This window comes from Oncorhynchus gorbuscha, linkage group LG20 (genome assembly GCF_021184085.1).
Source record: "Oncorhynchus gorbuscha isolate QuinsamMale2020 ecotype Even-year linkage group LG20, OgorEven_v1.0, whole genome shotgun sequence".
Classification (NCBI taxonomy): domain Eukaryota; kingdom Metazoa; phylum Chordata; class Actinopteri; order Salmoniformes; family Salmonidae; genus Oncorhynchus; species Oncorhynchus gorbuscha.
Genome location: NC_060192.1, coordinates 816,476 through 828,783, shown reverse-complemented (window position 1 = coordinate 828,783; position 12,308 = coordinate 816,476).

Genomic DNA, 12,308 nt, shown 5'->3' with positions numbered 1-12,308 from the left:
GTCAGACGAGGTAAGGTAATATATACAGTACATGTAGGTAGAGGTAAAGTGACTATGCATAGAAAATAAACAGAGTAGCAGCAGTTGCAAAATGGGGGGGGGGTCAATGCAAATAGTCTGGGTAGTCATTTGATTAGCTGTTCAGGAGTCTTATGGCTTGGGGGTCGAAGCTGTTAAAAAGCCTTTTGGACCTAGACTTGGTGCTCTGGTACCGCGTCCTGTGCGGTAGCAGAGAGAACAGTCTATGACTAGGGTGGCTGGAGTCTTTGGCAATTTTTAGGGACTTCCTCTGGTGTCGCCAGGTATAGAGGTCCTGGATGGCAGGAAGCCTGGCCCGTACGCATTACCCTCTGTCGCGCCTTGCGTTCGTAGGCAGTTGCCATACCAGGCGGTGATGCAACCATGCCAAATATTTTCAGTCTCCTGAGGGGGAATAGGCATTGTCATGCCCTCTTCACGACGGTCTTGGTGCATTTGGACCATGACAGTTCGTTGGTAATGTGGACACCAAGGAACTTGAAGCTCTCAACCTGCTCCACTACAGCCCTGTTGATGAGACTGGAGGCGTGCTCAGCCCTCCTTTTCCCTCCTTTTCCACGATCAGCTCCTTTGTCCTGGCACCACACTGACAGTTCTCTGACCTCCCTATAGGCTGTCTCATTGTTATCAGTGATCAGGCCTACCACTGTTGTGTCGTCGGCAACTTAATGATGGTGTTGGAGTCATGCTTGGCCATGCAGTCATTGGTGAACAGGGAGTACAGCAGGGGACTGAGCACGCAACCCTGAGGGGCCCCGTGTTGAGGATCAGCATGGCAGATGTGTTGTTACCTACCCTTACCACTTGGGGGCGGCCCGTCAGGAAGTCCACGAACCAGTTGCAGAGGGAGGTGTTTAGTCCCAGGGTACTTAGCTTAGTGATGAGCTTTGAGGGCACTATGGCGTTGAATGCTGAGCTGCAGTCAGTGAAAAGCATTATCATATCACATAGGTGTTCCTTTTGTCCAGGTGAGAAAGGGCAGTGCGGAGTGCAATAGAGATTGTGTTATCTGTGGATCTCTTAGGGAGGTATGCAAATTGGAGTGGGCCCTGTGTGAATTTATGTATGCTCTCTCTAATTCCCTCTTTCTCTCTTTCTTTCTTTCTCTTGAAGGACCTGAGCCCTAGGACCATGCCTCAGGACTACCTGGCATAATGACTCCTTGCTGTCCCCAGTCCACCTGGTCATGCTGCTGCTCCAGTTTCAACTGTTCTGCCTGCGGCTATGGAACCCTGAGCTGTTCACCGGACGTGCTACCTGTCCCAGACCTGCTGTTTTCAACTCTCTAGAGACAGCAGGAGCGGTAGAGATACTCCTAATGATCGGCTATGAAAAGCCAACTGACATTTACTCCTGAGGGGCTGACTTGCTGCACCCTCGACAACTACTGTGATTATTATTATTTTACCATGCTGGTCATTTATGAACATTTGAACATCTTGGTCATGTTCTGTTAAAATCTCCACCCGTCACAGCCAGAAGATGACTGGCCACCCCTCGTAGCCTGGTTCCTCTTTAGGTTTATTCCTATGTTTTGGTCTTTCATGGGAGTTTTTCCTAGCCACCGTGCTTCTACACCTGCATTGCTTGCGGTTTGGGGTTTTAGGCTGGGTTTCTGTTCAGCACTTGGAGATATCAGCTGATGTAAGAAGGGCTATATAAATACTTTTGATTTGAGTCTAGGTTTTCTGGGATAATGGTGTTGATGTGAGCCATGACCAGCCTTTCAAAGCACTTTATGGCTGCAGATGTGAGTGCTACGGGTCGGTAGTCATGTAGAAAGGTTACCTTGGTGTCCTTCGGCACAGGGCTGAATATTATATATATATGCTATAGCATACCAAATTTCGATCAGTTATGACCACCAATACTCCACACACAGAGACGCGTAAAAAAAGCTCTCCCTCCATTTGGACATCAATGAACATCATTATGCAGAAGCATCTACACAGTGTACAAACATTAGGAACACCTGGTCTTTCCATGACATAGAATGACCAGGTGAATCTAGGTGAAAGTTATAATCCCTTATTAATTCCTTATAATACCTTATTGATGTCACAGTGTAGATGGGGAGGAGACAAGTGCAAAAAATGATTTTTAAGCCTTGAGACAATTGAGACACAGATTGTGCATGTGTGCCCTTCTGAGGGTAAATGTGCAAGGCAAAATATTTATGTGCCTTTGAACAGGGTATGATAGTAGGTGTCAGACGCACTGGTTTGAGTGTGTCACGAACTGCAACTCTGCTAGGTTTTTCATGCTCAACAGTTTCTAGTGTGTATCAAGAATGGTCCACCACTCAAAGGACATCCAGCCAACTTGACACAACTGTGGGAAGAATTGGAGTCAACATGGACCAGTATCCCCGTGGAACGCTTTCAACTGTGGGAAGCATTGGAGTCAACATGGACCAGTATCCCCGTGGAACGCTTTCAACTGTGGGAAGCATTGGAGTCAACATGGACCAGTATCCCCGTGGAACGCTTTCAACTGTGGGAAGCATTGGAGTCAACATGGACCAGTATCCCCGTGGAACGCTTTCAACTGTGGGAAGCATTGGAGTCAACATGGACCAGTATCCCCGTGGAACGCTTTGGACACCTTGTATGTCCATGACCCAATGAATTGAGGCTGTTTTGAGGGCAAAAGGAGTGCAACTAAATATTAGGAACGTGTTTAGTGTATACAATGCATTCGCAAAGTATTCAGACCCCCTGACTTTTTCAAAATTTTGTTACTTTACAGCCTTATTCTAAAATGGATTAAAATGATTGTTTTCCACATCAATCTACATACAATACCCTATAATAACAAAGCGAAAACAGTTTAAAATTTTTGCAAATGTCTTAAAAATAAAAAAGACTTGCTGACTCACCTTTGATTCACTTCTCAGACTCATTGGTTACTGAGTTGACCTTACAGTCGAACAAACTCACTACACTCACTATACTCTCCACCATTCTTATAGCTCTCAGGTATTTGAGTTGAAATTCTGAAGGCCATCTGACCCAGATTGTGATTTATATTGGGCCGTTTTTGGATTGCGTAAACAACAACAGATAATTGTGTGATTGCGGGGATGTAGGGTTGTGTTCTAACTCTAGTTAGAACACAACTGCACAGGTAGGAGAGCTCAAAAAAGCATCTTATAGTTGAAGACTTCTCTAAGTCATAAAAGTGCTTTGAAATTACTTAGGAACTGTGCACTCTTTGGAGAGATGTGTGGCCAGTTGGATACACTCACTCAAACCCTTTTTTTGTCTTATGTTGCACATACCCCACATTTTCTAGGAATATTCTTATCATTACTGAATCTATCCAGAGTATTTTCTGATTTCGTAATAAACAAAAGTGACTGACCGCCTTGATTCTGTCATGCAGGTGAAAGAGGACCCAAAAGCGACTTGGCGAAAACAGAGTCTTTAATCCAGTAAAGTAAATACAAACAAAAAACACAACTTTCACTCGAAATGACGAGGACAAACTGGAGACTCGATCTTGAACAGCAGGTGAACAGCAGGTTGCCTCGGGAAGGCACTTGAACCAGACAGACTCAGACACCTGCTCACCACGCAGCATCTGAGGAAAACACGACACGACAGGGCGATACACAAACACAGCACGGTGAATTCTAGACAAGGAACCGACAGGACAGGAACGGAACACAAAGGAAGAAATAGGGACTCTAATCAGGGGAAAGGATCGGGAACAGGTGTGGGAAGACTAAATGATTGATTAGGGGAATAGGAACAGCTGGGAGCAGGAACGGAACGATAGAGAGAAGAGAGAGCGAGAGAGTGAGAGAGGGAGGGGGAGAGAGAGGGATAGAAAGAGGGAAAGAACCTAATAAGACCAGCAGAGGGAAACGAATAGAATGGGAAGCACAGGGACAAGACAAGATAATAAATGACAAAACATGACAGTACCCCCCACTCACCGAGCGCCTCCTGGCGCACTCGAGGAGGAATCCTGGCGGCAACGGAGGAAATCATCAATGAGTGAACGGTCCAGCACGTCCCGAGACGGAACCCAACTCCTCTCCTCAGGACCGTAACCCTCCCAATCCACTAAGTATTGGTGACCCCGTCCCGAGAACGCATGTCCATGATCTTATGTACCTTGTAAATAGGTGCGCTCTCGACAAGGACGGGAGGGGGAGGGAAGACGAACGGGGGGGTGCGAAGAAAGGGCTTGACACAGGAGACATGGAAGACAGGATGGACGCGACGAAGATGTCGCGGAAAAGCGAATCATCGCTCTTTAACAGGATTGACGACCTGGGAGACACGGAACGGACCAATGAACCCGGAGTCAACTTACGAGAAGCTGTCGTAAGAGGAAGGTTGCGAGTGGAAAGCCACACTCTCTGGCCGCAACAATACCTTGGACTCTTAATCCTGCGTTTATTGGCGGCTCTCACAGTCTGTGCCCTGTAACGGCAAAGTGCAGACCTCACCCTCCTCCAGGTGCGCTCACAACGTTGGACAAACGTGAGCGGAGGGAACGCTGGACTCGGCAAGCTGGGATGAGAACAGAGGAGGCTGGTAACCCAGACTACTCTGAAACGGAGATAACCCGGTAGCAGACGAAGGAAGCGAATTGTGAGCGTATTCTGCCCAGGGGAGCTGTTCTGCCCAAGACGCAGGGTTTCTGAAAGAAAGGCTGCGTAGTATGCGACCAATCGTCTGATTGGCCCTCTCTGCTTGACCGTTAGACTGGGGATGAAACCCGGAAGAGAGACTGACGGACGCACCAATCAAACGACAGAACTCCCTCCAAAACTGTGACGTGAATTGCGGGCCTCTGTCTGAAACGGCGTCTAACGGGAGGCCATGAATTCTGAATACATTCTCGATAATGATTTGTGCCGTCTCCTTAGCGGAAGGAAGTTTAGCGAGGGGAATGAAATGTGCCGCCTTAGAGAACCTATCGACAACCGTAAGAATCACAGTCTTCCCCGCAGACAAAGGCAGACCGGTAATGAAGTCTAGGGCGATGTGAGACCATGGTCGAGAAGGAATGGGGAGCGGTCTGAGACGACCGGCAGGAGGAGAGTTACCCGACTTAGTCTGCGCGCAGTCCGAACAAGCAGCCACGAAACGGCGCGTGTCACGCTCCTGAGTCGGCCACCAAAAGCGCTGGCGAAAAGACGCAAGAGTGCCTCGAACACCGGGATGACCAGCTAACTTGGCAGAGTGAGCCCACTGAAGAACAGCCAGACGAGTGGAAACAGGAACGAAAAGGAGGTTACTAGGACCCTAAACGCAGTGTGCGTGAGTGCTTGCTTAACCTGTCTTTCAATTCCCCAGACTGTTAACCCGACAACACGCCCATAAGGAAGAATCCCCTCGGGATCAGTAGAAGCCACAGAAGAACTAAACAGACGGGATAAGGCATCAGGCTTGGTGTTCTTGCTACCCGGACGGTAAGAAATCACAAACTCGAAACGAGCGAGGTAAAAACAACGCCAACGAGCTTGACGGGCATTAAGTCGTTTGGCAGAACGGATGTACTCAAGGTTCTTATGGTCTGTCCAAACGACAAAAGGAACGGTCGCCCCTCCAACCACTGTCGCCATTCGCCTAGGGCTAGCGGATGGCGAGCAGTTCACAGTTACCCACATCATAGTTGACAGATGGCGACAGGCGATGAGAAAAATAAGCGCAAGGATGAACCTTATCGTCAGACTGGAAGTCGCTGGGATAGAATGGCTCCCACGCCTACCTCTGAAGCGTCAACCTCGACAATGAATTGTCTAGTGACGTCAGGAGTAACGAGGATAGGAGCGGACGTAAAACGTTCTTTTAGAAGATCAAAAGCTCCTGGGCGGAATGACCACTTAAAACACGTCTTGACAGAAGTAAGAGCTGTGAGAGGGCAGCAACTTGACCGAAATTACGAATGAAACGCCGATAGAAATTAGCGAAACCTAAAAGCGCTGCAACTCGACACGTGACCTTGAACGGGCCAATCACTGACAGCTTGGACCTTAGCGGAATCCATCTGAATGCCTTCAGCGGAAATAACGGAACCGAGAAAAGTAACGGAGGAGACATGAAAAGAGCACTTCTCAGACTTTACGTAGAGACAATTCTCTAAAAGGCGCTGTAGAACACGTCGAACGTGCTGAACATGAATCTCGAGTGACGGAGAAAAAATCAGGATATCGTCAAGATAGACAAAAACAAAGATGTTCAGCATGTCTCTCAGAACATCATTAACTAATGCCTGAAAAACAGCTGGCGCATTGGCGAGACCAAACGGCAGAACCCGGTACTCAAAATGCCCTAACGGAGTGTTAAACCCGTTTTCCACTGATCCCCCTCTCTGATGCGCACGAGATGGTAAGCGTTACGAAAAGGTCCAACAGTAGCACCTGGCTCCCTGCAGAATCTCGAAGGCTGATGACATAAGGGGAAGGATAACGATTCTTAACCGTTATGTCATTCAGCCCTCGATAATCCACGCAGGGGCGCAGAGTACCGTCCTTCTTCTTAACAAAAAAGAACCCCGCCCGGCCGGAGAGGAAGAAGGCACTATGGTACCGGCGTCAAGAGACACAGACAAATAATCCTCGAGAGCCTTACGTTCGGGAGCCGACAGAGAGTATAGTCTACCCCGAGGAGGAGTGGTCCCCGGAAGGAGATCAATACTACAATCATACGACCGGTGAGGAGGAAGGGAGTTGGCTAGGGACCGACTGAAGACCGTGCGCAGATCATGATATTCCTCCGGCACTCCTGTCAAATCGCCAGGTTCCTCCTGAGAAGTAGGGACAGAAGAAATGGGAGGGATGGCAGACATTAAACACTTCACATGACAAGAAACGTTCCAGGATAGGATAGAATTACTAGACCAATTAATAGAAGGATTATGACATACTAGCCAGGGATGACCCAAAACAACCGGTGTAAACGGTGAACGAAAAATCAAAAAAGAAATAGTCTCACTGTGGTTACCAGATACTGTGAGGGTTAAAGGTAGTGTCTCAAATCTGATACTGGGAAGATGACTACCATCTAAGGCGAACATGGGCGTAGGCTTCTCTAACTCTCTGAAAGGAATGTCATGTTTCCGAACCCATGCTTCGTCCATGAAACAACCCTCAGCCCCAGAGTCTATCAAGGCACTACATGTAGCACCCGAACCGGTCCAGCGTAGATGGACCGACAAAGTAGTACAGGATTTTGATGGAGAGACTTGAGTAGTTGCGCTCACCTGTAGCCCTCCGCTTACAGATGAGCTCTGGCTTTTACTGGACATGAATTAACAAAATGTCCAGCAACTCCGCAATAGAGGCACAGGCGGTTGGTGATCCTCCGTTCCCTCTCCTTAGTCGAGATGCGAATCCCTCCCAGCTGCATGGGCTCAGACTCTGAGCCAGAGGAGGGAGATGGTTGCGATGCGGAGCAGGGAAACACCGTTGATGCGAGCTCTCTTCCACGAGCCCGGTGACGAAGATCTAAGCGTTCTATGCGGATGGCGAGAGCAATCAAAGAGTCCACATCTGAAGGAACCTCCCGGGAGAGAATTCATCCTTAACCACTGCGTGGAGTCCCTCCAGAAAACGAGCGAGCAGTCGGCTCGTTCCACTCACTAGAGGCAGCAAGAGTGCGAAACTCAATAGAATAATCCGTTATGGACCGTTCACCTTGGCATAAGGAAGCCAGGGCCCTAGAAGCCTCCCTACCAAAAACTGAACGGTCAAAAACCCGAATCATCTCCTCTTTAAAGTTCTGGAACTTGTTAGAGCAATCAGCCCTTGCCTCCCAGATAGCTGTGCCCCATTCTCGAGCCCGGCCAGTAAGGAGTGAAATGACGTAAGCAACCCGAGCTCTCTCTCTAGAGTATGTGTTGGGTTGGAGAGAGAACACAATCTCACACTGCGTGAGAAAGGAGCGGCACTCAGTGGGTGCCCGGAGTAGCAAGGTGGGTTATTAACCCTAGGTTCTGGAGGCTCGGCAGGCCAGGAAGTAACAGGTGGCACGAGACGTAGACTCTGGAACTGTCCAGAGAGGTCGGAAACCTGAGCGGCCAGGTTCTCCACGGCATGGCGAGCAGCAGACAATTCCTGCTCGTGTCTGCCGAGCATGGCTCCTTGGATCTCGACGGCAGTGTAACGAGCGTCTGAAGTCGCTGGGTCCATTCCTGGTCGGTTCCTTCTGTCATGCCGGTGAAAGAGGACCCAAAAGCGACTTGGCGAAAACAGAGTCTTTAATCCAGTAAAGTAAATACAAACAAAAAACACAACTTTCACTCGAAATGACGAGGACAAACTGGAGACTCGATCTTGAACAGCAGGTGAACAGCAGGTTGCCTCGGGAAGGCACTTGAACCAGACAGACTCAGACACCTGCTCACCACGCAGCATCTGAGGAAAACACGACACGACAGGGCGATACACAAACACAGCACGGTGAATTCTAGACAAGGAACCGACAGGACAGGAACGGAACACAAAGGAAGAAATAGGGACTCTAATCAGGGGAAAGGATCGGGAACAGGTGTGGGAAGACTCAAAAATGATTGATTAGGGAATAGGAACAGCTGGGAGCAGGAACGGAACGATAGAGAGAAGAGAGAGCGAGAGAGTGAGAGAGGGAGGGGGAGAGAGAGGGATAGAAAGAGGGAAAGAACCTAATAAGACCAGCAGAGGGAAACGAATAGAATGGGAAGCACAGGGACAAGACAAGATAATAAATGACAAAACATGACAGATTCAGTCTTATGTAGCAACATTTGAAAGTGTTTTTGACAAAAAAGTAGAGACAGAGGTACAAAATGGTGTATCATAAACTTCATTTGAGGAACAATGGGAAAGTAATTCTTCTTTAAAAGTTTTTAAACTTGTAAACCTCACTTTTGAGAAAATTACCTTTGAATGTTTTGGTACCAACTGGCGAGCTCTTCTTTGTCTACACCCATTTGTTCGCACCTTCTTAAGCTTTAGCTCGACACATCTCTTTAAGGGTTGATCTGAGCGTTCTGTACTAATCACCCAAGCAAACTGACTAACTTGCTAGCAACTTCCAGACAGAAATGGGAGAAGAGCTCACTGAACATTACTCGCCCAGGCAGAGCTGGTTAGGCTGTTTGTATGTTATCCAGAGCGTTGTTGACTCCAACTGTGCTGTCAGATTGTAAGTTCGTAAATTCAGAGAGTTTCGAGTTCAGAACGCACACTGGACGCTCTGGGCAATGAGTAAGGTTGATCAGAGCGTTCTGACCTCACCATGGCAGTCAAGCACCCAAGCTAACTGGCTAACATTGGCTGGCTTGCTCAGATAAGAGTGCTCTGAAATCGGAATAGACGAGGCAGAGGGCTGTGAGACAGAGGTTTAATCCTTGATACATGAAAAGTGGGATGTATACGGAGGGTGCAGGGCAACAGAAGACAAACAGCAGACGGGCTAAGAGATGGGGAAAGGGCCGATAAAACGGGGGGAATTTTGCGGGACTCCACTCGGAGGGGAAGATCCATACCCTCTGCCCGAGACGATATTGGAGAGCCGGGGTTCAGTGGTGGTCCGCCTGTCGTTGATACCTGGAGATGGTCTTGAGAAGAGTAGACCGGGCTGTCTTCCAGGTACGGAGACAGTGGTGGACTAACATCTAGGCAGAGGGTATGATGACCTCTTCCTTTTGCTCAGGGAAGAGCAGAGACTGATAAACCACCAGTGGCTGAGCAGTGCGTTCGTATTCTACCCACACGAGTTGCTGGCTCCAGGTGGTGGAGTTGGTGGAGATGAGGCAACGAAGAGTCGTCACCAGGTCCTGATTAGCTTGCTCTGACTGGCCGTTAGACTGGAGGTGAAACCCGGAGGATAGGCTGGCCAACGACCCAATGAATGTGCAGAACTCCTTCCAGAACTGGGACGAGAACTGAGGACTACGGTCAGAGACCATGTCCACCGGAAGTCAATGGATCCGGAAGACATGTTGCACTATGAGCTGGGTCGTCTTCTTAGCAGACGGTAGCTTGGGGAGGGGAATGAAATGGCAGCTTTGGAAAACCTGTCCACCACTGTGAGGATATTGGCAAGCCTGAAAGAATGAGCCCATTCCAGGACCAGGGAGCGGGTCACATCTGGGAAAAGCATCTGGTTAGCCGGGCCCCCCCTGGGGTCTAGCTGAGAACACTGCGCCTCATGGACCTGGTTCTCCATTCCCCAGATGAATATAGCCGCCAGACACGAGGTAGGAAGGATGGTCTCAGGGTTCTAGGGTGTAGCAGCAGGGCTATAGCGGCGTGAAAGCGCTTCCGGCTTAACATTCTTGGACCCGGGAGGCAGGAGATGGTAAAGTTGAAGCGGGTGAACAGCAGGGCCCATTCAGGGTCATAGGGTCAATGGGTACCCGGAGAGATTTTGACTGGTTGCCCCACAGCAGGATGGCATGGAGAGGGGCGCAAGTGAGGGGAGAAAGAAAATTCTCTGTATGGATAACCAGATTACTCGTACCTACTGATGAGCCTGGTCTTTTAACCTCTTGGGGATAGTGAGACGCTAGCGTCTCAAGTGGCCAATAGCCTCGGGAAATGCAGAGCACCAAATTCAAATAAAACGCTTTAGTTAGCTAGACTGTCTTATCTGAAAATGTAGCTAGCTAGACTGTCTTACCTGTGGTCTGAACTTGGAGTAGATAGAACGAATTTACCAGCTACGTCGATCAACAGTTGTCGCATTGACATTCTATTTAAATGGATACTTGCATAGTGGAGTCTTTTGTTAAGATTTGTAGCTAGCTAAACAATTAACCATAATCCCAGCTCATGATGTTAATACCCTGCATGAATCTACAAGTAGCTAACCAACCATGTTCAATGTTAACTACCTAACATTAGGCTATAAATAGCCAAGCAAATGGCTCTGAGATACGAATAAGATCATACACGTAACGTTTGCTAGCAGGCCAGCCAGCTAAAGTTAGCTAGCTAACAGTACACTTTGACTAGAATTTAAAACAACTTTGTCAAAATTTGAAACGTGTAATATCTGAAATGTTGCTAGCTAGACTATCTTACCTGTATACATCATGGTTGGACGCGTCTCTCTGTCACAGATGCCATGGTTGCCCTTAATTTTGAAGATGTAATCCGGAGACGGGTGTTTTCTCCATCTCCTTATGTTACAGATACAAGTATCCTGTGTGTGTTTCTTTTCTCTCCTTCTCCCCTCACAGGTGAAAATCATCACTCCCCAATCAGTCACCAATCATCAATCAGAAGACACATGTCCTCCTGTTTCCTACCCAATCACAGTTCCTTTCCCTTGGTTTAAAAACCCTGTCAGTAGTTTGCTCTTGAGCTCAATCTCTCTGTAATGCCATGTCTGTAGGTCTCTGTATTTCACTCTCTCTTTGTGTATTAACCTCTCTTTTGTTTGAGCACCTCCATATCACATTGTCATCACCTGTGAGTATTGTTTTGGTTATGGTGTTTGTTTGTTTGCTGGTGGGCAAGTCGCCCATGGGCATACATTACCCGTAGGTAGACTTTGTTAAATACACTAGTTAGAACTGGGCGGACCACCCACTGTATTTTTGGTTAGTTAGTTAGATGTTGTTAAAGTAGGCTAGTCTAGCTTAGGGGTGTTTTTGAATACTTATTGTTTCTTTACTTGGGTCCACCTTAGCCCCTTTTCCTGCCCCCCCCCCCCCCCCCCATTACCGTGTGTTTATTAATAAACCCTGAGTTTGACGGTAGATTTAAGTATTCGTGGTTATTTTGTTCTCACTTTTACTTTGTCACAATTATAATTTGCATGAGTTATGATACGGGTCTCATTACCATCCCCCCTAGACTGTCGGGCCAAAAGGGATTCGTAACATAAGTGGGGGCTCATCCGGGATCTGAACCCGGGACTTCTCGCACCCCCCCTTATGTTACGAATCCCTTTTGGCCCGACAGTGTGACAAAGTAAAAGTGAGAACGAAATAATCACGACTACTGAAATCCGGTGTGCTAAGGCATTGTGGACAGGAATGCCATATGGATGGAAGCATCTGACTCCGATTCCAAAGGTTGCAAGCTTGAATCCAGAAAAAATACAAATGTTTTTTAGATGTTTGTTTAACGCCTATACCAAAACCTTAACCATTCAGAGTTAATGCTTAACCCTAAGCTTTCAGAGTTGATGCCTAAAACTTAACCTTAAACCCTTTGAAATTTGACTTTTGCAACAACTTCAAAATGTTATGTTTGAGAAACATGGATGAACATCTAATTCTGACGTGAGACTGTGAGAGCTAGTTGAAACGTAAATCTT